Source organism: Hirundo rustica, chromosome 10 (genome assembly GCF_015227805.2).
Source record: "Hirundo rustica isolate bHirRus1 chromosome 10, bHirRus1.pri.v3, whole genome shotgun sequence".
Taxonomy (NCBI): Eukaryota; Metazoa; Chordata; class Aves; order Passeriformes; family Hirundinidae; genus Hirundo; species Hirundo rustica.
This window is the reverse complement of record NC_053459.1, coordinates 14,620,337-14,648,228: the sequence shown is the minus strand read 5'-3', so window position 1 is coordinate 14,648,228 and position 27,892 is coordinate 14,620,337. Positions and strand designations below refer to the sequence as shown.

The following is a 27,892-nucleotide window of genomic DNA, read 5'->3' as shown; positions in this document are numbered from 1 at the left end:
TTTCACAGGCACAGAGCTTGCGGCTTGCTCTGCCTCTCTCCAGCAGAGGCATGCAGGGGGGCAGGGGCCCTAGGGATACCCTTGGGAGGGGACAGATGAGCCCTTCGCTCAGTGTGTGGCCTGAACTTTCTGAAACCTTGAAGACACATATGCTGGCAACATGGCTTGCTAAAAATGTGGCATCCTGGAACAGTTGCCAGCTCCACAGGGAGGCTGAGGGCAAAATGAGTCTCTTGGGTTTGACTGTTGTAGTCTTGGAGTTTAAGACACAGAACAAGACTCAGGACTCCTGGGTTTAAATCCTGTAAACTTTTGGCTGCCTTTAGGCCTCATAAGAGATGTTTAATAACTTTTTGCCAGTTAAAAATTAAATATATGTATTATAAGAAGTCCCAGTAGAAATTATGATGGTGGCTATTAAGCAAACAAACAGTTCATCTTGAAAACTGAAGCTTGAAGAGGCTAGAGAAACTTAGTCTGGGAGTGCACATGTATGATAAATATTGGCCATATAATAATAATAAAAAAATCCTGGCCTAAAAACCATATTAAAACCAAAGACATGTATATGGAGGTTTGTTTCCTTTGTGAGGTGGTTAATCCTTACGGTTGCTTAATGGTGCTACATCAAACTAAAAGGTCTAGGCAGTTTGGAAAGCCAATTCCACTCCAAAGGATCCAAAAACAAGCTAGAATAATGCCAGAATTTTTCAGTTTGTTTTGTAGAAAGACATCACTAATATACTGCATTGTGGCAACGAGACAGTAAGAATGGGTACCAGAAAGGATAAAAAACATGCAGAGCCCAGCTAATGCTCTCAGTTTGGTGAGGTCTTTCCCAAGAGATATTTCATGTAGTCCCTCTGAGGAACAGCTCATCAATAAACAGTTGGCAGCTTGGATCTGGCTCTGGCTCTGGTTTTCAGAGGGCTCCTGAGATGGCTCTGGAAGAGCTGGCCTTGAGCAGTTGTGCAGCACGAGCAGCTGTGGGAGGTAATGCCTCATGGCAGGTCAGGCTGTGGTGAAGCTGTGCTGCATTGCTTTGTGTCCTGGAGAAAAGCTTTGTAACGAGGCAGGCTTGCAGGGACTAAAGCCCCCTTTGGAGTCTAGGAGCCAAGAACTCCACTGGTTGTGGTGTCCCAGATTTCACCGCTCAAGAAATGTGTGGCTTCCTCTACAAGACCTTGATTCATTCACTTATTCTTACCTTCAGAAGAAGCAGTTCCCTCCATGACAGATCTTAGGTCAGGTCTTGGCTAAAACTTGAAACCCTTTTGCAAGACCAAGCCACCCTTTGTGAGACCCTTTGGACATGTTCAATTCCTTGGCTGCTAAATGTGTGCAGTGACCCTCTCCATAGCAACCAGTGAAATGTCAATAATCTCTGTTATTGGAAACAATGGGAAATTCACCGAGGAGTGAATACATATTTTACTGGTTTAAGCACTAAGACAAAAGCTTTTCAAGGATCAGCCACTTCACTGCCAAAAGAAAACAGCTTGAAAAATACATTAAGGATATTTGAAGAGTTTTGGTAATAAAATAAAACATTTAATAAAGAATACTTTGCAGTTCTGTATTGTCTTTCAGCAGTGATTTACCGTCAGGGTGCTGCCTGGATATTGCAAAGAAAGGTTTACTAGGAATACAATAGATAATAAATTAAAGAGATTAAATCTCATCCCTGTGTGTATGTGTTAATAAAAAAAATCCCCATAATACTCCTTGAATACAGGAAGTATAAAAGACAATAGTGAAAGTATAAAGAGGAAGTAGAATGTTGTGAGTGACTAAACTTATCAGTGGATTAATGGATGGCCAGTGTGAGCAGGGTCGTGCTGGCGGCTCACTTGGATTTGGGCAGAGCTCACCGTTGTATATGGAGAATAAAACTGACCTTGATATGAAGGGCTGCAAAATTTCTGAATGCACTTCCATGAAATGCTGTGCATAAAATTAATTCCATCATTAATAACTGACCCATATTTTCCATTCTGAGGAATCCAATTCACCTTCTCGTGACCCACTGACCAAGCAGCAGGATAATTTCTGGAACAGGAGGGGAAAGTGGAACTGCATTATACTGGTACCTCTTCTCCCAGTAGAGGGAGAGTAGGGGTAGATCCACAGCAATATCAGCCTTTGGGGGGAATTTGCCATCAGAAAAAGTTTGGATACCTTAGTACCTGTAGAAACCTATCTCAAATGTATTGTGCAAGTTAGTTGTTAGAGGGTAGAAAGCCCATGCTTTGGCCTCTGTCAGCCTTTAACCCTTGCTTTTTGATTCCTCACACATAAGTCAACTGGAAATTGCTCTGCTTTTCTCTGACAACACACACTTTCTTAGCAGCCTGTTTTTCTGGGGCTTTCAGGCATTTGTGAATTGCTTCTATTCTTAACAATGCAATATATAGAATGGGAATGGGTGTCTTCCCAGATTAATCTTTGAAACACTGTTGTGTTTCTCTTCGTTTTCATCTATGTCCTTTTGGATAGATCGTGTCTGAAAAGATGGGCATATGCACATGTACGTGTACACATGTATGTACAGACTCAGAGACACGTATTTAACATCCAATCTGCCCAAATGTAAGTTCTGAAAAATATCAAATCTATTACTCAGCGATCATAAGAGGATTGAAATTATAAGGCTTTTTTAAACATATGTTATTTTGAGTTCAACGTACACTTGCTTCAAGCTGCTCTGTGCAACCATGGAGATGAGAAAAGTACTTTCAGAAAATGAAAGCTGGAAATTTTTCAACAGGATAATTCTAGTAGCTGGGGCTGTAAGTGGCTTATTAAGGAGTCTTGGAACTTAGACTGATGTGGCAAATTTGACAACAGTGAATATGAAATAGATTTGTGGAATGCAGTTGTGTGACCCTGGTTACCTGTCAGCTGGCAGGATGCAAATTCCCCTGTACGGCTACAAGCTGGCTTAATTTCTTATGTCTTGTTCCTCTGTTTATTACCTTTTAGTCCTCAGATAATGGAAAAGATGAAAGCTGGCACATCTTCTTTTGAAAGACTCCTGTGCAAGGGTAATTCACCGGTGAACGAAGCAGGATAGCCTGGAACAAAACAGGACCAAAGCGCTGGTATTTCACTGGGATCTGACTGCAGACACTCAGTGTTGTATCAGCAACTCCGGGGAATACAGGGCTAGAAAAAGTGGACAAACGTAGGCCACAGAGCTCAAAGAGAGGGATAAGATTTTAAAGAAAAGGTGTCTGGGATTAACGTCAGCATCTGTCAAACACTGGAGAAATCTAATCAAGTATGGACAGAGAGAAAGACTGAGGTTGGGCATTTGAGGGGGTAATTTGCTTTGACTGATGGGAGAGGATGAGGGTGCTCTGTGGAATGCTCACGTCAATCCAGAGACCATCCCCACTGCAGCAAGGAAGGCAAAGCACAGGAATTCATGAAGGATGTCTTAACTTGAAATGTTATTAGTATGTCATGCCAGGCAATGAGGAATTGTGTTTAGAAATCTGCACATTAGAGGTTTCTGAGTAGTGATGCTCTGAAGTTCAGGAGGATAATGATCTAACCAAATGTAATCTTCAGCCAGTGGTGAGCTGGAGGAATCAGGGGGTGTTTTAGGCTGTCCAGTCCTGTTTCTGCAGAGCAAGGAACAGAGCAAGGAAGGCATTCTCCAGAACACATTCCCAAGAGAACAGGCTGGGGCTTCTCAAGGAAGGAAAGGAAACCTCCAGGCCCCTACCAAGACCAAGGTGGCACCTTGGGCTCCCAGCCAATGCTCACAGCTCTGTGGGTGACTTGGTGGCTGTTCCTGCTCCACACCAGCTCTGCTGGCTCAATGCTGCTGCTGGGAAGGCTCCTGCAGAGTCAGAACGCAATGGTGCTGAAAGCACCAGCTCGCTATGAATATATAAGTAGCTCACTGCATTCAATTAGCAGAAAATTTGGTTTGTCTCATTGCTGAACAATTGCAATGTGGAGAAATTTAATTTTCTGGTGGCTGAGATACTTTTGTATGAAATGACAAAGTAAGGAAACTCCAGCAATACAGTTATCTATCACTAAGCCCTTTTACAATTCCTTCTACTATACAAATGGCACAGTGAAAAAATCCCTCATTAGTTTAGACAGCAACAGTTCTCTTTCATTAACATTAAAGGATTGGAATTAGCAGTACAGTCCTTTCACTGCCTGGTCAGGATGGAAAGTCTCCCTCTCAAATAATAGCAGATAATTTCACCGAAAGCCATGTTTCCACGTGTTGGGATCATCAGGCACTCCCTGGCCCCTCCTCATGAAAAAGAGAAGGATGAAAGCTGTATCCAGTGGGGGGACTTGTTCTGTCTCTGTTGTCATGACATTGCCTGGGAGAGCTTCAGTTCCAGAGGAAGAATTATGAAGTGAAAGGCCTCAGGTGGGGCAGGTTGGCTGTGGGAGCTGAAGATGCCATAAAATTTTCTCATTCTTCTGGTTCAGCTGTTCTGTCTCTGGAAAGTACTTTGTTTCAGCCCTGTAGTTCTGGAAGAAAATATACCCTTTTGCTTCAGGGCTTCAGCAAATGCATGAAGAAGAAGCTTTCTTCTTGTGCAGTTCATTCCAATAATGTTTCTTCTAAAGTGATTGGTACTGACTACTTTCCTCAGCACTTACATTTGTTGTTGTTAAAGATGGGATAATGTTTCATGGTTACCTTTTTCAATACTATTACAGTGAATGTGGCGCACACAGGCAGAGGGAATGATGAGGAGACACGGAGATTTTCCCAGCACCTTGTAAGTTGTTTTTTGTAAGTAAGAGGCATTACTCTGGGTACCAGCATCTGAAAGGAGAAATTTCATTTTTTCTTCACATGTAGCTCTGTGTACAGTAAACAGGTCTGATCACCACTAATGGCTTCTCCTTCCTGAAGGTCTCATCTTAAAAAAGGGGTCATGGACATTAGTACAGGCTGAAAAGTTTGGATCTAAAGTCTGCTCTCTGTGTCATAAGTTCTGGCTTTTTTTTTCTTATCCTTAATGGACCAGCCTCAAAGTTTGTCCTCAGAAGCTGTTGCAGACCTCAACTTCCCCTGAGAGCAGCAGTCGTGCAGAGCTGGTGCCCATCCACCACCAGAGAAAGGACAGAGGATCAAAAGGCTGTGTCCTGGAGGTGACATTTGCAGGAGAGGGGGAAAGACATCAGAAAAGCTCTGTGTAGGTGGAGTTTGTTCTCGCTCTGATATCCAGCATTTAGAAACACTATTCCAAAGACAGCTTGTGCAGAAATAACAGCAAGAAGGAACCTGCCTCAAGCTTAAACTTTTTTACAAATGAGGTCAGAGGTGATGTTCTCAGAGTTGAAATGGGAAAGAGATTTTTTTGAGAACAAAGGCATCACTATCTGAACAGATGTAATACTTGGTGACTGGAAGCCAAGAACGTAAATTCTTGGTTAAATGAAAAATGTAATCTCATCAGGGAGCTAATTCAAAATTTATCTGAAGATGAGGGAAGCCTTAAGTCTTGGAAGTTTTACATGAGCTCAATTATGAGACAGTGTCTGGTGGTGGCTATTCTGGGTGATTTTCCCTTTTTGCTGGGCTGCACGTTAGGGCAGGTGATCACAACAGCTATTTCTGTCAGGAGACTTATGCTGGTGCTTTTTATGGCACAACAACTCTGTGAAGAAATCTTTGAGTCACTATGGCTCTTGACAGAACTCTTCTGCCAAGCAGGGAATGTACTTTAAATGTGCACTGAAGAACAATGAAGGTGCCTTGTTGGCAGTGCCTGATACATTAGTCTTTGATAAGGGATGCAGATCCCTTAAATTATTTAGATGAAGAGGGATGTTTAGTTTGTCTGAATGTCAGATCTCCTGGGTGAGAGCAGATTTGTTTATAAAAAGAACTGCACTTGGGGTGTCTGGAGGGAATATTGATTAAAGGAAATGTTGGGAAGGAGATACAACGTGGGACAGGGTGGGAGATGACCGACAGATTAACACAGGTTAATTCTGAAAGGGAACAAGGGATGTGTTCCAAATAATGAGCAGGGATGGAAGAAAAGAGGGAAAGCTTGCAGAATTGCTAAATATGTCATTCATGTCTTGGACCTGTTTTCCTTCAGAGATGTGATACCACTGAGAAATTACTGGGAAAATTCCAGAATTGTGAGAGCTCTTTGAGAAGAAGCCACAAGAGCCTTCCCAGACAAGGCTTGAGTCCTTATGGGAAGACCTGTTCTTGGGAGGCAAGATGTGGTTAAGTGTGGGGTTAGGCAGTGAAGGAATGCAACAGAGAGGAAAATGGGAGCATGCGGAGTGTATGCCATGACATTTTTGAAAAACTGGGCTAGTCTATAAATCTAACTTGCATAATCCTATTAAATGTAGGCTCAAAGAACCTAAGAAATTACCCTGTGTCTACCCTGACCACACCTTCCTGGCAGACTGGGAGGTGCTGGCACACTGGGGTGGGGAGCTGTGTTGTAGTGGTTTAACCCATGTCATCCAGCTGATGGATTTCTGAGCTCTGAGTTGGGACATGGACAATCCAAGCAGAAGGTGACACTGGTGCTGCTGAGTTCTGAGAAAGGGGAATTTCAGCTTTTGGACAACACTGGTTTATTACCTTTCTCCAAAGAAGGCCATAGAGCTCATCTGTGACATGCAGGATGGGACAACAGGCTTTGTATGCTTGTTTGGTTTTTTCTTTCCCATATTTCATTATTTCTGAAATTTTAGAGCTCTAAGGATTGTGTTCCTTGATGGAAATCTCTATTTCCAAGCAATGCTACAGAGGGTCAAAATAAAATAGTTGAAATTTAATTTTTTTTTTTTTTTTGTGGAGGAGGGACATTTTCCCTCTGGAATTTCTTATTTGGTTTCCCTTCGAGACATTTCTAGGCACTCCTAAATTTTCATTGTGTGGACGATATATTTGTAAAAATATTCCTATGGAAATACTCTTTCAGGGAAATAACCCCTTCCTCTCTGAGCACTCCATACTGTGATGACATGAAGATGCAAAGGGAATCCTGCATCTTCAGTTCCCTGCAGGAATAACTGCAAAGCTGAACCATTAGTCTTTCAGCCAGCACAAGTTTGATCTCTGTTGTTTTTTCTGTGGATAGGTGGACCTGGATGTTTTTTGTGATCCTGTGTATCATTTGTGCAGTTTTACAGTAAGAATGTAATTTACTTCTGCAGAGCAGCACCTGTTCCTGCATGTCAGGAAAGAGTAACCTTTGTGTGAATTACCTTGGAGATTTTCAAGCTGTGGTCCATGGAACCCTGTTGATCTAAAGATTAGGTTTTACAAGCCCATGGAAAATAACTTGGAAAAGCAAAAGCTTCCCATCTGTAGACTCAAATTTGTGGCCCCAGGGGGCCACATTTCCAGCTGAACATTTGTAGGAGTTTACAGATGTACAGAATTTGGAAACTTCTCATGCAGAGCAATCAAAATGAAAGTTTGCAGAAGATGGTTTAGAGTTGTAGAAGATTTTCTAGAAAACACTTAAACCCCCAGCTCTGAAAAGTTCTTTGTGTTTGGTAAAACCAAGATGGCTGTTGGGTACCAGTGGCCTAATGAGTAAAAGCACGGATAAAGGAACCAAAATGCTCTCCTAACATCTATTCAAGGGATTAAAGAAAGACATCTTGATAAATACGAATGATGGATAAAAGAGCTTCTGAGATGAAGGTCTGATTGGGCAGAATATGTGGAGCTTCTCTTAAAAAAGTCAAACAATTTGCCTCAAAAAAAGGAAAACTTATAATGTTCTGCTGCTACTGGGAATCATTTACTCAACTGGGTTATTGGTTACAGAGAGGATGCTACTGTGGGTAAAGTTAAATCACTGATCCACATTTAAGGGACTGGATCTTAAAATTAAAAAAAAAAAAAACCAAAAACAAAACCAACAAGCCACCAGAACCCACAGCAGAGCTGAAAGAATATTCCAGAACATTTTTCACCTTCCAGAACAGCAGCTCAAGGAAGGTCATGTCACCAGCGTTCATGCATGATGGAGAAGATGTATTCAGCTGTGCTATCATGATTATCTTTGTTGTGGGGTGAACTCCCAGCACATGAAATATCATTACTTGAGGGTCTTTGTGACGGAATATAGGTACTTGCTCTCCTGTGGAACAATACATTGCTCACAGCTATACCTTTAGTGATTTACATGTGAGATTTAATGTCTATATGTGCATCATCTCTCTGCTTTTGTGAACAGACACGTATTCTGGTCTTTGCATTCTGATTTTTCATATACATTAGAATAAATCTTCAATAACTCAAGGGATCTAATGCTGCTTATCTTAGTGACAAAGTGTGGATTCGCTCTATGGATGTTTATGAAGTCACTTTGTTTTTATATCATTTTGACAAAGGAATCAATTACAGTGAAATTGTGTTTTGTGTGTTTCTTGTTACCTGCAGGGTGTATTTTCAGGGAGTAATATCACATCCTAACTAGGTGGATAAGCAGACAAGCCTATTTCTAAACAGGATAAATGAGCCCTGGTGAAGCACCGAACTAACATTACATTCCTGCTTATATCCAACTAATTCACTGATCACACAATCTATCTCTGGATGTATGATGAGATTTTTTGCAGGCATACATTCACTAGGTAATGTACACAAATTTTCAGCCGAGTCTAGGTACTAAATTGTTATTAAGACCTTTGAAAATTGCCTTTGATATTCTGAATAAAAGGTCAAAGAGGGTATTTTTACTTTTGATTAAAAATTGACTGAACAGGTGAAGAGATATATTGCCATTAGCTGAAGGGGAAACATTTTCTAGAAAACCATACCAAGTCTTCCTTTGGTTTTTATTTATTATTCATCTTAAAGGTTGAAAGAATAGATGGATAGAGGAAGAATGTGATTTTTTATTCCCTGAATTTGAATAGATTGCCCTATTCTCCTCACCTTGAGGAAAGCCTGATAGCTAGCAATGCCAGGAGGGGCCCTGGGACTTTTGTTTGTCTTTTTCTGAGTGTGTGTAGCATGGTCCCTAAATGCCTGCTTCACTCATCACAAACCCCACGGACACCAGCTTGATTAAAGCAGTGGGGGCAAAGGCAGAGCAGGGAATAGAGATGTCCTTATTTTGTCCTTCTGAGGTAGCAGCTTTACATCACCCTCCTCATCAGCCAGAGAAGCCAACCGATTTATGACTTCCAGGGACACCAGGAGGAGCTGGCAGCTGATTTGGAATATCATTGAAAGGGGGTTGTGTTGTGGCATCGCATGAGGACAGGGGAGAATAACCCTGTGAGGATGTTGTCGAGGCAGACGTGTCTGGCACGAGGGATGGCACGGCTGCAGGAGGGACATCTGTCACAGGAGGTACAACCAACTGGGGCTGTCCCACCATTTGAGAAGGTTTCCAGCCCCTCTGATGGGAGAAAGCATGCTCTCCTCAGAGGGTGTCACACTTATGATGGTGTGAATCCCAAGGTAAGAAGAGTTACGCTTCCAAAAACTCTTGTTTCACAACAACCATTAGAAACCAGGTCTTCTTAACATTAAAAATTTCCACCCTTGTTTGCATTTGGCCGTGTGCTTGGATGTCACAGTTATCATGGCACCTATGAAAACTGACTCATTCCTCTTCTAGAAAAACACACCAGAATGTTTTGATCCCTCTCCACTTTGCTTCAGCCCTTGAGTCAGGGTCACACTGGTTTTCTGTATCTGTCTCCCAGCATCTGACTGTACTTCCCAATGCACAATTTTCCCTTCATTGAACCATTCCACAGAGACAATGTTCCACCTTCCCCCCAATGCCTTCGTGGTGAGACGAACTCCTGCAGCCCCCTCGCGGAACGCTGGGTTTGTAGACCCCACGTGCAATGTGGAAATCCAGCAAGGAGTCAAGGTCTTACCTAAGACTTTTCTTCTCTACAACTGTTTTATTCTCAGGCAGCGCTACGGGAGTTATAAGTGTGATGTGTGAGGGAAATAACCAGTTTTAACCACAATCCTCCACCCTGTCTCTGAATTGCATTTCCAGTTGTTCCCTATATGTGCAGTTTTGTGATTCCTCCAGATTTTTCATTTGTCTGGCTTAACATTATTGTGTGTTAATGGGATGACCCAAAGTGATTGGTTTTTAAAGCTTTTTTTTTTTTTTTTTCTCTGACCCTGCCATGCGTTTGCTTACAAGAATGAAATTTCAGCTTTCTCCTGGTTTCTGTGGAATTGGGGGTAGCTGAGAGGAAAGAGGCTCCATCTCAGCACCTCAGGCATGCAAGAACCAGAACGGGTGGATGGCAATGGCATTTGGACATGGATGAGTAGTACCAGGTAGTCCCTGGTGCCTGTGTTTTGCCAGCCTCATCCTTTAAGGACATGGGAAGGGAAAAAAAACAAAACAACAACAACAACAAAAAAATCACATGCTCTACCTGCTCTCCAAATGTCAGCCAGAACCCAGCACAGACACAGGTGTGCCAGCAAGAAAGAGATTCCACCAGCTGCTGAGTGAGGAATTGGCTTAATTAATCAGTGGTGTGGTATTCCTGCACAGGCTTAGGAGCAGCAGTGCTGTGAAGAGGAGGGAGCTCAGCAGAGGTCAGCCCAGGACAGGACTCATAACCCTGAAGAAGCAGTGAAATGGGCGTTTACCCTCAATTTTACCAGATTGTGTTGGCATTTGAGGTAAGGCAATGCCTTATTCTCTTGAAACCTCAGTCCAGCCCTTACATCTAGTACTGAATTAATATTTTAGAATCTTATTTTTGTTATAAATATGTGGTGTAAAGGCAAGAAGTTTCATCTTAGCTGCTCCTTACTATAGAAAAATAGGTTAGTGATCTCCTGAGAGGTCCTTGCTTGTTTCTTCTGCTCTTGACCGAGCACTTCTCTTTTCTACTGAGCATGGTTGCAGCTGACAACATTTATCTGGAAAGGAATAAAGCAAGCCTGAAGGCACAGAGCAGGCAGTTCCCATCTGCATTCTTCATAGCAGTCCCCTGCCTGATTTCTGTGCTCTGAAGGAAGGGAATAAACACTGAATACCACAGAAGAAATGAAGTACAAAGTGTGGCCTCTGCTCCCAAACCCTTCTCCCACCTGATGAGAGAAAGTGTATTTCTTGAACCAACAGAGTCATGAAGAGCTTGGTCTTTCAAAAAATGTCTTACAGCTCTCATCAGAGCAATGGATCACTGCAAAAACAAGCTGGTGTTAGGTCCCCTAAGGATGTTTTATTTCTGTCAATTGGCACCTTCTGGTTTGCATATAAATAAAGAAAACCCCAGGAAAATGGCATGGGACAGGAAAGCAGCTATTCTGCAGCCTCTAGAAAATTACTTTAGTTGTTTTGAGGTTTTGTCTTTGGTGTTGTGGTGGGTTTTTTTGTGTTTTTTTGTGGGCTTTTTTTTTCTTTTTTTCTTTTTTTTCTTTTTTTTTTTTAATTTATTTTCTTTTGGTGTGGAAAAACTCTATAGCAGGAGGGAATAGAAGAATAAAATTAGAAGCTATGTTTAGCAATAGAGATACCAACAAATTTAAAATAAGATACAAGATTAATTAAAAAAAAGGAAAAAATCTGTCCAAGTCATTTGGGAGCGTTTGGAGGAGGAGGTGAGAAGGCAAGGAGTCAATCCTAGAGCAGAGACCAAAGACATGGCACAACCAGATGAACTTTTTTTTTTGTCCTCAAGGCTCAGCTGAAAAAATTTTGTAGGTGTGTATTCTTTCTTTATCTCTTGCATGGTAGAACTTAAACAGGCCACTCCAAGTAAATATGATCTAAAACTGATCTGGGACCAAAGCAGGGCTGAGCTACCCTAGTTTTTTTGGTAGAAAACCTCCTGTTGAGCTTCTGTGTGTGCAGAAATCATTTAATATCTGTAGGGTACCTGCAGCCACTGGCACAGCCTGTCCCTGAAACCCTGCTGAAACAACAACTTGTTGGTAGATCCCACAGCAAAAAAAGGGTAAACACTGGGGAAAGCAAAGGGCTAAAGCAGAGTGCAAATAACACAGGAACGTTCCACTGTTGGCATCCTCAGCACTGTCCCAAGGCTGAATCCCTGCTCCTCTCGAGACCCAGGGAGCAGCAGGACCAGGTGGACCATGATATCCAGAAGGAGATACAGGAAATACCTTACAGCCAGGAGCAGCAGTATGTCAGGACAGGATGTGAAGATTAGAGCAATAAAGTGAATAGCAGGAAATGGAATGTTTTAAATAAAGTTAGTTGTTTATGGCTAAATTAAGAGCCTCTCATCAATTCTCTAGTCTTCCAGAATATGAAAACCTAATGATTCCCTCTAAAAATACTCTATCTAAAATACAATTAAAAGGCTATTAGTAGGTATAGAGAACAATAAATAATAAAGGCTGTTGATTTTAATTCTTCAAAACTGACAGCTGGAAATGGAGCATTTGCAAGCTGAATAGGCTGCTATCTTTAAAAGAAAAGACATACATATGCCTGTGCAGATTAATTCTAGGCTATTGGCACTTTTTACCTTGGAAAGTAATCTGAGCAGAGGTAAATATGATGCTCATTTCAAAGTCTTCTGAGAAAAAGGGGGAGTAAAAAGTGCTGGCTGCTGCTGCTCTGTCTCACCAGCACCAGCAGCTCCTGAGAACTCCGCAGACCACATGCCCACAAATCTCTTGGCAGATAATGAAGAGGCACTCTGCAACAGTGAAATGAGCAGATGTCTGCAGTGCTGAAGGAATTACACAAAGTTTAGATAAGGTGTCAGGAATAACTTCACTCGCTGTCTTGCAGACTGTAATTTTAGGCAAGTACAGCATAATTACTGGACAAATGTTGCAAACTAAACTTCCATGTTTTTTTAATTTCAAAATGTGACTACTCTAGCAATTTTTATGAACCCCCCATGTCATTTTCTGCTTTCCTGGCCATGAAGTTTTACCGACATAAATTTTTCAATAAAATTAATTTTAGAGTTACGTGTACTACTAAACTGAAATTAAAATTTCCATGAGGGTGATTGTCATCCTGTTTCCCCCAGACATGGAACCCATACTGTGGGCAGTTCTGTCTAGATGCTATAACGCAGCACATTAGAGTTTCATGGGTTTCAAATCCCCATGGTTACCTGCTTGCAAGGCTGCCATAAACCTCATGCCAAGAAATAATATATTTTAGTAGATGCAATTTATAAAATTGAACAGTAATATATATAAAACAATTAATATCAGATCACAAATATCCCTTGAGAAGGAAAAGTAGAAAAACTCACAATATAAACTAATTATTGCAAGTAATTTTTACTCAGCTTGTGAATAATTAACAAGGCTGTAATTTGGCCAAGACATGATGGATTTATTTATTAGAAGACTTGCAATGGTATTATGGCTTGGGCACTGGCGTAAGCTAGTTCCCTTATGTAACTGCTGCTTTATCAAACTTACTTTTTAGTATTTCAAATGGCTTAATAATAATGCAAAAAATATACAAGGCAGGTGATATGTTGCATCTAGAAGGTTACAAGGGTAAAACCCCCTTTCCTTGTCAAAGGTGTCAGTAAGCCCTTACTGACCACTGATCCCAGAGAATCTGTCTATGATCTCATTTTCCCATTTACTTCCACGTTCAGTGAGTTCAGTTGATATTTGGGGAACTACAGGTGAAGGACAGGGATAGAAAGGAGCAATGTGTGTAAATCTGATCCAACAAGGAAACATCCTTGGCAAAGCCCCAGGTTATTGCATCAGGAATGATCCAAAATTAAAACAAATTCCTTCTAGGAGAAAAACCCTCATAACTGGACAGGATTTTTCCTTTGTGTTAAAGAAAAAGGAAATACAAAAGTTGTTCAAAGAAGGATATCCTACATCAGAGAAGAAAAAGTTAACTGGATTGCATGATGTATTTTCTAGTGATTTTCATGAAAAACTGGCATCTGTGAAGGCTGAGGTATTCCAGCTGCAAGGTCCCCTCTATCCAGCACCAGGAGTGGCAAAACCCCATCCTTGCCTGGACACAAGGATCCAAACATTTGCATTTCTTTCCACTGAAAAACAAGGTATGTAATCCGTTTAGTTCAGATACCTAAATTTAAGTCAAAAGGACAACAATCTAGTAGTAGACATATTCACAGCCAGGAACAGGAGATGAAAGAGTTGCTCTTCTTTTTCCAGAAAACTTCAGTAAGAGGAAGGTAATTGATTATAAAGGCTGCCAAAATGATTTGAAATTATGCAATTTCAAATCTGTCGAGCAATTCTTTTCTGAAAGACTGAGTAGGTCAGAATTACAGATGTGGGAATATCTTACCTCATTAAAATCTTCCCTACTCTTCAAGACCCTGCATGTGCACAATTATGTATTCAATTTGCAATTGAATTTAATTTACATGCTTAATGATCCAGAAACACAAGAACACAGAGGCAAATAGAAAGTTTGGCAACAATCTCAAAATACAGAATGGTTAATCAATCAGATGCCTACCTTAAAAGGAGGAAAGAAAACAAGGACAGGCAATGAGTGCTGAGACAGGAACAGAGTATAGACCACTCTGAGAGCAGGTAATCAGCCAAAAGGATGTGAGTCCAAATAAAGTCTGAAAAGCAATGTCAGGCTAAAACCTTACAACTGGTGCAGTGTAACAGTGACTCTCAGCCCTGCTGTGCCTCAGCTGCCCAGTTTGAAACTGAAACAGCTACATTATTTTGTTTACCTGAAGTGTGTCAAGCCTTGGCTGAAGAGTTTTATAATTTCCAAACATGGTTCAAACAACTTCATACAAAGCCTGGCACAAGCCTGTTGTTTCCTGGATAATTTTGGAATGATGTAAAGCAGAAGTTCCTCAGTGTCTCCGGTAGAAACATTCCTAGGATGCGTTGCATGAGGCAGGAGTCTGGGGGAATGTGGACTCTAAAGGAGGACAATGAGTAGGTTGCATCAATGCAGCAATCAGGGGGTGAGGGGTCATAGCAACACCTCAGAGGGGATCTGCGCATGCAGGAGAAGTCATGTGATTTTAATATGTTTAAGGAATCTCCAGAAGTAAACATAAACAAGGAAGAAGAACTTTGGCTGGAGATCCAATCTGTTTACTAGATGGCTACTGATGGTGCATGAGAGTATAGTGTTGCCTCTCAAGGGAAGGAGGATTTTTCTTTAATTTTACAGTTAACTATGGGAGGATTTAAGCTATTGGTTAGTTTATAGCTTTCAAGATTTAGGAGTGAAGCTTTTAAAAGAGAGTACTAAAGGATAAAAAGCAAAGAAAATATAAAAATTAACTGAGTGTTTACTGTTGTGACAATTCGACCCAACTTCAGAAAACATACATTTGGGATATTTTAGGTTAGACAACCCTGCAAGAGCTGAAGTAAATTTTGTGGTACAAAAGTTCAGTCTCACTCCAGCAATCTATGGGCCATTAGTGTCTTCCCCAGGACAATTAAGGTACCCAAGAAATGTTGCGCAAACTCTGATGAGAAACTGAGTTTGGGATGGTAAATTCTTTAGTAGTGAACCCTGAAGGACAATACCAGGACAGAGGAAGAGAAGAAAGACTTGCAGTTTATTGCTGCTTTCATGTGCTAAATCTGAGTTTCTTCTCACTTATTGATTTCAGAAAATGAAGTCCTGATATACTGAAGTCTAAATGAGAATAATAATAATAATAATAAAAGTATTTCTTACAGCTATGGAACTACAATGCTGTACTATACTGTAATTTTAGGAATGTTATTGAGTGTTTGATTGGTGGCATAATGTTACTCTTTACTGCATCCATCATCAGAGTTTCTCATGCAGATGGATTGCCTTTACTTAATAAACAAGTGGACTAGAGAGCAACAGGAAGGATCCAGACACGAGGCATAATTCTGTTGAGAACAGGTTGGAAGATTTATTCCAAGTTCCCTTTTCCCTCCTTGTGAGCTGGACATCTGGCTCCAAACCTGGGCCAGGTTGCAGGGCCACCACAGAAACTGCAGAGGAGATTGGTGGAGTTCAGGCTCAAGAGACAGCTGGGTCACAAGGCAGCATGACAGCTCCCAGGGTGGCAGCAATATAAAAAAGAAAAATAGCTGAGGTCTTTAAAGAAACTCTTTCAAAACAAGAAAGGTTCAGAAATGCTCCGTGCAGGAAAATATTGGCTTTACCAGACCTTAGAAGTTTCAGAGGACTGTGAGGAGCCTGCTTGTGTCGAGAGTCCTACTGAGAAATTGTTTGATATCCAGCGAACAAAGTGTGTTAATATCCTGTGTTCTCCTTGTGGGATCTCTTTTGCCCTGAAATACTTTGAATTTAGAAGGGACTTCTGGGCACTAGGCAGCACTCTCACTGTGTCCAGCAGCAACAGTGACTTGCAAACTGTTCAACCAAAGACTTTCTCACCAAAGAGGTGAGAAAGAATCTTGTGTGATCCCATCCTCAAGCTAGAAATTCAGCTTAAAGAGGAAATGCACTTGGCAGATGTGATTGAGTCTACATAGTAAACAGCTTCATAAAGCAGCCAGTCATCTCACTTTTAAGTGACAGCTACATTTACCTCATTTAAAATAAAGAGTTTGGGTTGAGGCACACTGCAGATCTTAAGAACAAGCACAAATAACCTGCAAGCTCCCTTTCTCCAAAACAGATCATTTATTATTCTAGGTTGCTTGCAGTATGGTTGTTTAACTTCCCTTTTGTTGTAGATTTTATTCTCCCCTTTTCCTATATCTTACCATTCCAGGGGAGCAAGCAGTTAAAGGGAGCCAAAGGGAGAGATTTCAATAAGATCACATCTGTTAGTGGGAGAAACATTGCTGGAATATTGTCTTGTCATTTGCTAGATGGTGTTAATGAAAACATTATGCAAGTTGCTGTGAGATAAGAGAGGCTCATTGCAGATGCAAACAGATGTTTCAGTACCAAAGTAAAAATGCTGGGAATAATTTTAGCTGTAATTAACATAGCGCATTTTATAACAAATTTGTACCTTTAAGAGAGTCTTGAAGCTGTAACCTTGAATTATATGATTGTTTTATGACAGATGTCAGTGGAGCACTGTGGAAATTTTCTCTAGTAAGGATGAAGACACTTTATGTGTCTTCAAAGGGGCTCCTGTGAATATTAGTGCAATTGCTCCTTTATAGGCATGGTCCCATTGCATGCTAAGAACCACTTCCCTCCCCTGCCTTCCCAGCTCCGTGATCACTTCATCATATAACTTTCTGCAATAATGCTTCTGCTGAGGAGAGATTCCCTCCTGCTCCCACCTGGTGATCAGCTCCTGCCCCGAAACCTTGGGACTGATTTAGTAGCCCTCATAATCTCCACGCTGTCCAGCAGTAGTGGCTGTTTTCTAAGATATCTCAAACGTTGAGATGGATGAATAATGTCGTTTAGAGGCTTGTGCTGAGAATGGAGACGTTAGGAACTGAGTCCTTTGCAACAAATCATTCTCCCCCACAAAGAATAATGGTCACTGTGCTGTCTTTGAGCCTGTGGTGTGAGCGTGGCTGTCCCCCAATGTCAAAGTCCACCAACCTCACCAAAGTCAGCGAGAAGTGCTTGCATTAGTAACCCCAAGGGTGTGCTCACTATGCCAAAGCAGGAGGAATGTGCTTTTGTGCTAGGAAACCACAGCTGCCTGAGTTATTGTTGCAGAGGGTATATCCTTGTCAGCCCTAATAGTAATTTATATTCCCAGGTCAGGCATTTACAGGAAGTCAGCAGTGTCAGTAGAGGATGAATCAGCAGAAGCTGCTTTTAGGAAAGTAACCTCTGGAACAGGTCTGACAAGCAGTCTCCCTCACACAGTCATGGCTCCTGATGGACTCAGAGATGTTCTGACGTCCACTAATGAGGGTGGGACAAAATGGTCCCTGTAGTTTGTAGCTCCGGGGCTGGGGGATTTCTCTTGGCTCAGGTCCATGCAGTCCCATGCAGATGCAAGTGCTGACAGCAGCAGCGTGGCTGGGAACTGTCACAGGGGCTGGATCTGTGGGACTGCTCATGTAGGGGAAAACTCTAGAAAATATAGGATTATGTATTGAGTCTGGGACTACTGAGTCCCAAAGGAAAAGCATTCCTGTCCTCACCCAGGTGTGGGGACGTCAGCAGTGTGATTTTTGGGAGCAGCTCAAGCCCTGACCCCATCACTGCACAGGGTGATGCTGAGGCCATGGCATGACCAGCACAGCTGCTCCCTGTTCATCACTGTTCTCTTCTTCCACACTGAATCTGAAACTGCTGCCATTCCTCATGCTGCCTGTATAATAAAAGCCTGAGCATTATCCCAGCAACTAAAAACTTCTCTCCTTTTATGTTGAGATTTGGAGCAAAAAACTCAGAATGGCTGGATAATGAGTATTTGGCCAGCTGTGGTAACCAAAAGGGGTTGGGCAACACGTACAAGTTCACCCTGTGTTGTCATGGATATTAATTTGTTCTAGGCTTCTGATGATGTATAGTCTGTGATGACAAGGGTAATTTTTTTTCATGTAGCACTTTTTACCTTGTTGTTAACTGAACATTAAGGAGTCCTAAGTCATAGCCAGACATTTATTTCACTCTTAAATCACCCACAGAATCCTGATAGGAAGATAATTTATCAATAAACCAAACAAATCCCAGTAACTGTAAATTAATGGGAAATGATTATTTGCCAATTTAGCCTACGTATATTTATTTTCTTTCTTTCTGGTCTTGCAGATAAGGAGACCTAGTTAAAATGCTTTGTTATACCCAGTTTACTTTTCTCTGCCCTATTTTAATGATAGTGGGCAGCACATTCTCCCCAGCATTAAAGGGACAAATCCTGCTTCATAATGATATAAATCCAGGACAACTCCACTGCAGAGCTCCTTCACAATACTTCTGTAATATGAAGGAAGAATAAGCCTGAAAGTCTTGTATGGCAAAAAATGGTAGAGAGACAAAAGAACAACTGGGTTAAAAGTCCTGACAAAGAACAGTTGGGTGAGAGACCTGTAATGATAGGAGATGATTTGGGAAACTGTGAGAGGAAAAAAACTACATTTCTATAAATGCTTTTCAAAATAAAAATGTTGAAATATCTTTTAAAAATCTGGCATAAGATTCAATTCCGAGAAAAAAAAAAACAAAAAAACCCCAAAAAATAACCCAACAACCTATCAAGGGAGTTAATGTTGATTTTACTGTGGGGAATTTCTTCTGGCCAGGGCATGGGATGTTTGAGGTGCAGGCACCTGGGGCACTGTAGGAGGCCAAACATGCTGACCTTGATTTCAAGTGAGGCTGTGAGCTGAGCCTAAGGTTAGTGCTCAAGAGCTAGAAATAAGGCTTTATGTTTAAAAGACGAGATCAGAAGTGGGATCAAAATGCAGCTGTAGTAGTCAAAATTCTTCCAAATAGCCAAGGCCAAGGTGTTCAATTTCAAGCCCTTGTTGACTTTCCTTATTTCTTACCTTTTACTTTCCTATTTGGCTTTTAAAACAAACTTAGAATTACTCAAAGCTGTTCCTGAAAGAAACAGAAACCCCATCCTTCATCTGTCTGCAGAGAGAGGAAGCACAGATCGCTGGCTCCCTTAAGGTGAAGGTCAACACACAAGCTGGGGTTGAGATTCTGTGTAGCTGCTAAAGAGGTTTGCATCACCTCTTCTCCTACATCCACCCCTGTGTGCTGACCTCTTTCCCCTACATCCACCCCTGTGTGCTGACCTCTTTCCCCTACATCCACCCCTGTGTGCTGACCTCTTTCTTTGCCCTGTACTGGCCCTGCATAATGCAATTGAGAAATCTGGCTGCAACCTGCACCAACCATCCTTGCTCTGCTTCCAGGCTTTTCTAACTGCTACAGTCCAGCAGATCTGCAAACCTAGCTTTAGGAAATAGTTCATTTCACCTAAAGACCTTAATTGGAAGGCCAGGGTCACTTATAAGAAAAGAAAAGTAGCATCATGTCTCTTTTAGAGTTGTGTTGGGCTGTTGATGCACCTGGCTGTGCCTCCTCAGCTGTTTTCAACCTTGTTTGTAGTGCTGGGAGCATTTAAGCCCTGGGCAGCAGCTTATTTCCTCTCACAAAACTTAGTCCTGCTGTTGTCTATTTCCTTTGTGCTTTGGAGGTGTTTGATGGGGTTGTTGCACAGATCTCTGCTTGGCACACTGCAGCTCCACTGGTGGGATCTGTCCTCTGCTCCCTGGCCATGTCCTCGTGCAGCTGAGGGCTCCGGAGCTGAACTCAGCCAAAGGTAAGAGGCAATCCTCAGAGGGGCTCTAGGACGTGTGAAAAAACCCAACCAACCTATTTTTTCCATCTGCCAGTTGTTAAAAATGGCATGGGATAGAGAGGGTTAGAGGATGCTGATAAGTAACAAGACTGAAGTAAAAAGATCGAAGAGTGGGTGATTGTATTTGGTGGAGGAAGAAATAAAAAAAAGTGTTTTGTACTAGGGGACAGTATAATTATAAAGTCTGGAATATGTTTAAACTGGGAATTTCAGAGAAGTTTCTGTATGGAAGGTGTCTTTAATGCCAGGATGGGTAGAGCATGAAGCTCTACAGCACCTGGCACTTGGGAGGTTGTGTGCAGTGTACAAAAGCCTTGAGTTGCTTGGTTGTTGGCATGGGCTGTATCCTCCACTGCTGTGGAAAAGAAACAAGGGCAGGAGAGGGGCTGGACTGTGCTCCAGAAGCAGGAACATGGGTCAAAACCTTCAGGCTGAAGCCTCCACAGCCCCTGCTCCCAGTCTGAGTGTCCTGGCATGATGGACCTGAGGCTTTCTCTCCTCTAACACCTGGTTTTGCTCTGTGCTCTCATGCCTGTGGACAGTTATCCTGAGCTTTTTTTCAGTTGGCATTTGTGATTTCTGAACAATCATTTGGTGAGAAATCCTGTACTTGAATATTGTGACTGAAATGTCTGATGCTTTATTTTCTGCTGGTACAATACAATTTTCACCTGAGATTACTGCTGGAACTGTTGTCCTCATCTTTACTTGATTCTTCTGATAGTACAGCCCTGAGACTTTTCCAGGTGCTGTGTGAAAAATTGCTATAATTGGAATGGGTGTGAGAAACAAGAACCTCCTGTTTCCCACTGCTCCCATCAAGATGAAAAGAGAAATTAGAAAAGTTAAGCTGGAGCCAATGTTTCCCCTGGACAGTATTTTTCTTACTTCTTTGTCAGCCTCATTTACCATTTCCCAGACTGTGCCTCAGTGATTTGGATTAGGTGAAAACCCACAATAACTTGAGCAGCTCAGTATGCACAGCACAAAGAAAGACTTTTATAATGCAGGGATGCTCTATGCATTCTTGCCTCTGAAAAAAAGCCAGGCTGAATAAGAGATTGTGCAGGAAGGTGAAACCAGTCCCTATTTCATTGTTAAGGGCAGGATGGGGGAAAAACTAAATGGGGTAATTGGTTGCAATGACCCTGCACTACCAGAATCCCTTCCACAAGACATGCAGTGCTCCATGCTAGCATGCCTGTTCCTGGGAGGGATTCAGTCTCACACAGCTTTGCCGGCAGGTGTTTGATTCATGCAGAAGCCAAATAACTGTGGGAGGAATAAAACCTAAAGCAGAGAAAGAAGAAATGCAGGCAAATTCCACCAGGTGTACTAGAGATACAGCTGGTGCCAGTGCCCAAAAAGGATGGCTTCCTAATCCTGCCCATTTGAGAAAATGGGAGTCAAGTCTGGAGTGAGACTTTCTTGGCAGTGCTGGGTTAACAGTTGGGCTCAATGGTCTCGGAGGTCTTTTGCAAGAGGAATGATTCCATGATTCTGCACTACAGTGTGTGGCTCTGGATAAGTCCTGGAGCTCTAAAGTATGTCTGCAGCAAACTGCTGCTTCTGGGGATGTCATGAATTATTTAAGAGTGAGGATGCAGGTTGAAAAAAATCTGTTCTTTGCCACTGAGCAAAAGGGCAGCCCAAATGTGTTCTCTTGTTTGTGTCCATCCCCAAATGCTGTGGGAGCAGATACTGTCCACTGACTCTGCAAGGCATTAATCATAGGGATGTACCAAGGTTAATGGCTCTCTGCCCAATTTCCACTTGGTTTTCTGTGCTCACGTTCTGTTACTGAGTTTAATATTTGTGTATTTCTGCTGGGTTCATGGCAAAGAAGCAGGATCTTTTTCTTAAAAACAGAATTTCTGAGTGGAATCAGTCAGGAAGAATGCAGTCTTTTCCCCCTCCTATATCCAGTCCACCACCTTCCCTGCTGCTTGTTATCCTGAAATGGCAAAGAATAGATTCAGGTCAGAGACCACACCCCAGTGTTGAGGTTGTTTCTTTTCCTGTTTGAGCAGGGACAGGGTGTGAGGGGATAGGATAGACTTTAATTTATGGTGCAAATACTGCGCTGTGCTAGAAGAGGCTGATGCATTTCAGGAGAAAGCTGTTCTTAGAGCAGCCTCTGCCTTTGTGCCAAAGTCTCTCCAGAAATTTCTGAAATTTAGCCAAGAGGACTGTTAGGATAGAAAAATGCAGGGAAACATTCCCAAAAGAGTGGTTTCTTCTCTACACAGGCAGTGACATCCTGTGTGTTTAAGACCTCAGATCTGGACAAAAAAAAAAATAAAACAGCCTTAGAGATCCAAATGTCTTTTCTTCATGCTGAGACAGCAGGATCATGGTAATCATCAAAACAAAAATGTGCATTGTCATTTGTGCATTGACAGGGGCTCTGAGCTCTAAAACAGGGGCTGAACTGAAGACAGGCAAAGGAACAAAGGTAGGCAGGGCTGCTCTCTGGTGATAACCAGCCTGCTCCCCAGCCTCCAAACATTTGGTTACCTTGCAAAAGTAGATCAGCTCACAGTGCTCCCTCCAACAACTCTTCTTACTGCCTGTGCCACATTCCTCCCAGGAAACAGTTTGAGGGACAGCCAGACTAATTCTTCCCTTATCTTTCCTTCTTACTTAATAGAGAGGGAGTTAAATGACAGAATGATAAGCTGCAGGTCTGGCTGGATATAAACATAAGAAAGAGGTGGCTTTGAGACTGGCTTATCTCTCTACACTTCCACAATGTCTAACAAACCACAGAAATAAAAGCAGAATCAGAATAGTCTTTTTGTTGTTGTTTTGTTGGGGGTTTGTTGTTGTTGTTTGTTTGGCGTTGTTGTTTTTGTTTTGTTTTGTGTTCTTTTTGTCTAACTCTCTTGGGTTTACAAAAATACACTTTGAACAGTACAGTTAACTCTCAAGATTTAGGATCTCTGCAGTAAACCTGACAATGCTTACAAACTAGCTCATTTTAGTTGTGTAAGTAGCTGTTACCTTGAGATGTCTGGTTTTGCCCATTTCACTATGCCCCCTAACCTTTTAAACCCTCTGCAGGCTAAGCCCCTGCCATCTGTGAAAATTTCAGCCAAGGCCCCCAGAAAGCAACACTTTGTTCAGGAATTGCCTTGGGTGAGGAAACCTTGTGGTTTTAAAGTTACTGTGATACCTGCTGTTTCACTTTTCCAAAACTTCTGTGACCACCACCCTCAACCCAGTTTTCAGGTTTTACCCCTTGTTCATTCAAGAACAAGATGAAAACATGAATACATGGTCTAAGGGTATGGAAGATTACAGCAACAGATGAAGAGGCTGAACTGCTCGAGTTCAGTTGAAAATTTATAATTTCAAACTAATTTCATTAATTCAGTGGCATGACTCAGTATTTTCTTACACATCTTTGGTTCAGCAGCAATATATTACTGCTGGGTAATCTGCTAATAGCTTCTTTAGAATTGTTGTATTGAAAACCGCCTGGTTTGGATTGCTTCCCCCACTCCTCTGCCCCCCCTTATAATATTGCAATGGGGTATTTGTCATGCTGCAGGAGAGGAATTCAGAAAATTACATTTTCTGCTGTAAATTAAAAATATGATAGTAGGAGTTCAAGATAGCTGCACTGTGAAGGGTGTCACTGTGGGAATGGCTTTACGTTCTAAAGCAGCCTGATTGTGGGACTAGATTTTTGCCAGCCACTTACAGACTGATAAAAAAATTCTGAGAGCTTATCAACACAAAGGAAGGACTGGAGTTGGAGCTAATTAACTTTTATCTAATTTGAAGTACACATGCAGGGATTGATAACTATTACATTAGGTGTCTCTCTCCCCCAACAAGCCATATGTTACGGAGAACCCGCTCATCCGCTTGCGCTGCCTCCCCTCGCCAGCCAGAAACCTCTCAGGCTCATTTCTACTGATGAGAAATGTCAAATACTCCAGGCTTCCCAGCAACAGCCAGGAGCCTGAGGGGCTGCCATCACATCCAGCTGGCTTGATATCTTTGTCTTTCAGGTGCGTTGTACCCATTAGACAAAACCATGGTGCCCATGTGCATCACTGTGCTCTCCCTGATCCAGCCGGTCCAGCCAGGCTGTAAAAGTCTCTCTCCAGCACACAAATCTACTCTGTTTCTTGTTCTCGCTGCTCCTTGTACTCTCTCGTGAAACAAATGTATTTTTAATTACCGTGCTGTTACTATTTAGACTTTTCCCCCTTTTTCTCATCTTTTTTTTTCTTAAGGAAGGAATTTTCACATTTCTGTCACTGCTCATGCCTGTAAATCTCTAGCCAAACGTTTTCATAGCAAACGCTCTCCTAAGATATAATTTGTGGGCATTTCCTTGGCTTGCTGCTGAAGCATTTAAACTTCCAGGCCTGATGTTTTGAGTAACTCCAAAACCACAACTTTCATGGGAGGCTACAGAATGACTTCACAGTATGGGGAAATTGTAGGGAGGGCAGGGTCCAGGAGTGTGCAAGAAGCACTATGATTTGCAATATTTACAGTCATATATTATAACGTAGAAACTGTGTGATTGTGTGTGTGCTGTGATCCAGATCCTCCTGTGAGAAAACACTTCCCTTCTCCACAGCTGGCTCTGCCCTGTGTGATGTGGCCTTGTACAAAACCAGTACTCCACAACTGGACAGAAGCAGTTTGGCAGACTGTTTAGAGGAATAGAGAGGCAATTCAGGAGGGACAGGAATCATGGCTGGCTAAGCCTGAACAATGCTGAATTATAGGCCAGTAGATGGGCACTTGCCTGTATATGATAACAAGCCATGGCAAGTGCATGAGCAGCAGACAAGGTCTCCATTGCCCTCAGCAATGGAAGCTAAAAGCAGCAAGAGTAGTGTTACTCTTTCTTCCCCTTCTCCCATCCTTAATTCTTTAGCCTTGGATCCCCACTACCTCTTGTTTTTCTGCTGTCAACTTGCTTAGGATGCTTCTCTGCTCCTGGAACATTTGTTATCTACACAAGATTTTGTTGCTTCCAATAAAGCGCAATCTCTCATGTTTCATAGATAAATGAGGAAACGCTGCTCAGGTTTGACAGGAAAGGCAGTTTGGAGGATGGGGAAGAGCAGCCTGGTTGATCACACCAGAACAAAACCCTCTTGAAAGAGGCATTGGCTTAACTGTGTAGTCTATAGCTGATAATGGATGGCTGCCTGTTTCCTGTTGGGAATATTTAATATATCTGCTTTAAGGCTGCATGGGGACTTGAGGTTGGCTGGTCCTATTAATAATGCATGGGATGGCTGGATTTAAGTAATTATTATGCACAGAGTATAGTGCAGTGACATATTGGTGCAGAAAACGATCCTTTAATAGGCTTGTTCCTTTTGGCTAGATCCCTGAGATAACCAGTTTGTTTGTTTGACAGGTTTATATACCTTTCTCTCCTCCTTAGATTTTCATTACAACTGAACGCTTTTGCTGAGCATCTGTGCACAGTGTTCAAGAAACCTCAGAGCTTTCAAGGGTAATGGGGTGGTGGGGCACTGCCCCGGCCACTGACTGGCATTGGCATAAATCCTGTGCCCACACATCCTCTGCAGGGATGGGTTTGCTCTGAGTTTGCTGGAGCCCACTTTTCCACCTTGTGCCCAGGGTGGAAGATGCTTCCATGTGCAGAACATACAGGGAGCCCCTTACCTTGCAAGCTCACAAATATAGCAATGAGCCCAAAACTGAATTAAAATAAAAGAATAAGTGTTTCAATTGCTTGAGTGGGAGGAAGTAAGAAAAGGTGAAAATTGAAGATCTAAGAGAAAACAGAGCTGGGATTCTTCATACTGGGATTCTCAGGGGTGAATTTGTGCATGGTACTAGTCCAGTCTTAAGCAGGGTATTTTCTCTAATGTGCAGGTTTTGTGAGCATTTTGCTGCTCTATTTATTTGTCAGCTGCTGCCTTTGGGAGACAGCTATGGCTTGAAAGGGTTGATTGCAGTCCCCTGAAATGCATTCAACCATTTTCTTTGAATTAGCCGAGCTGGCGTGGTTTATAAACAGAGAATCTTGTAGAGACTTATCATTAAAGAAATTTCTAACTGCTTAAGCATTGACATCAGTGTTGCCACTGGGCGGCAGGGGGGGTGGGGGCAGGAATCTGTCAGGAATTCCTTTTTGACTGCACAGAACTCTTCCATTTTGCTTTCTCTTACAATATATGCTTTTTGTTCCGGACATAACTTTCTCTACTAAATATAACAGAAGATCAAGAACACTGTCTCCTTTGATAGCTCCTCACATGACAAGAACTCTCCAGATACAGCAGCTTTTGATTCCTTCTCCTATGTGCTGCCTTCATCATGAGTCAAAGCGCTTTATCTAGAGAAGAGGGTCTGCTAATCCCATGCCATTTTTTTGCAATCTGGCAATCTCCACTTAATTAACTTACCACTAACTCTTAGCAGCTTGTAATTTTTTTTCCCAGACAACATTCTCATGCTGGATCCCCCAAAAGCCCCACAGCATGTTTAATTGAAGATATGACAATTGTAAGTTACTTTGCTGCAGCTGTTTAAAAGTAAAAAGGGGAAAAAGAAGCCATTAAGTCTATCTGAATTATATCACAGGCAAAAGTCTAGTTTTGTTATATATGCCACCCTTAGGCTGAGCTAAATTTTGACTTTCACAGTCAAAGGCTGCTCCTGCCCTTGTGGTGAGAGATGTGGTGTGTACTAGAGAGCACTGGTGTTGTGCTGTCCTCTCTCCCCATGCTCCTGACTATTCTGTTGGTGAATCTGCTCCTGATCCTTTTTTTTTTTTTTTTTTTTGATCAGGCATGAAATGACTGGGCTGGTTCAGGTCAGGCTTTGCAGGAAGAATCCAGCCAGGGAACTCTCAGTGCAATCACTCCAATTGGACAAGTGAAGGCATCTTGCAAAGTGGCAAAGGCGAGAGCCCTAGGGGGCTGAAGGTCCCCAGCTTTCCCTGGAGTCAGCAGGTTTAGGATCACTTATCCCAAAGGCCAGTCTAGATGCAGCCTCATTGAGAGGTGTCCTGCAGGGAAAGACCTCAGCTTCAGCTCCTAGCAATGGGGGCTTATTGCAAACCATTAATTGGTTTGTTTGAACAGCAGGACATGCCCTAAAACTCACTTATATCCCCTTAATAAGGACAAAACTACTACAGCCTCAAAGTGCAACATCACTAAGCGGTAAAACCCTGTGTATCTATGACTCTTTTAATAGGCAATTTGTTCTGATAGTGGAGATTGTTGATAATAAACAATAATTTTAAGGGTTTTGTCCTGTTGCCTCTAGTTAGAAGCTAATTCAGTTCCCATTCCTTCATTTACAAAACTTCTTTTATACCCTGATATGCAGCTACTGGACAGACACAGACTGGAAGTTTTGAAAGTTACTGGCATGAGCTGTGAACTTCCTGGGCTTGTGTTTCACAGGTTTGTGATACACATGTAAGACATGAAGTGCCTTTTCCTCACCCCAGGTCTTCAAGAATAAATTTGGATGGAATTTAACTGTGACCAGATTGTCTGGGGGAGTGATCTCCACTGCTCTCTGACTGACTGTGGGTAGATAGGGGTTTTGCTCATGGGGGTTTTCCAGTCTCACAGGAGCTGAAATCTTCTCCCCATGCATTTCATAGCGTGCGTGCAGCAGCCGTGTTGAGACAGCTCTGACCTGGCCCCAGGGACTGCTCACCTGTAAGCAGGTGAAG

The 27,892-nt window shown here is 42.2% G+C and overlaps 1 long non-coding RNA gene across 1 annotated transcript; it reads left to right on the top strand.

Annotated features, from left to right (window-relative positions):
• The first annotated feature begins 20,010 nt into the window (after positions 1-20,010).
• Positions 20,011-27,668, top strand: LOC120757362 (uncharacterized). Its single transcript, XR_005702474.2, has 3 exons — positions 20,011-20,154; positions 24,037-24,212; positions 26,992-27,668. It is a non-coding gene; the product is annotated as an uncharacterized LOC120757362 (long non-coding RNA).
• Positions 27,669-27,892: the final 224 nt, after the last annotated feature.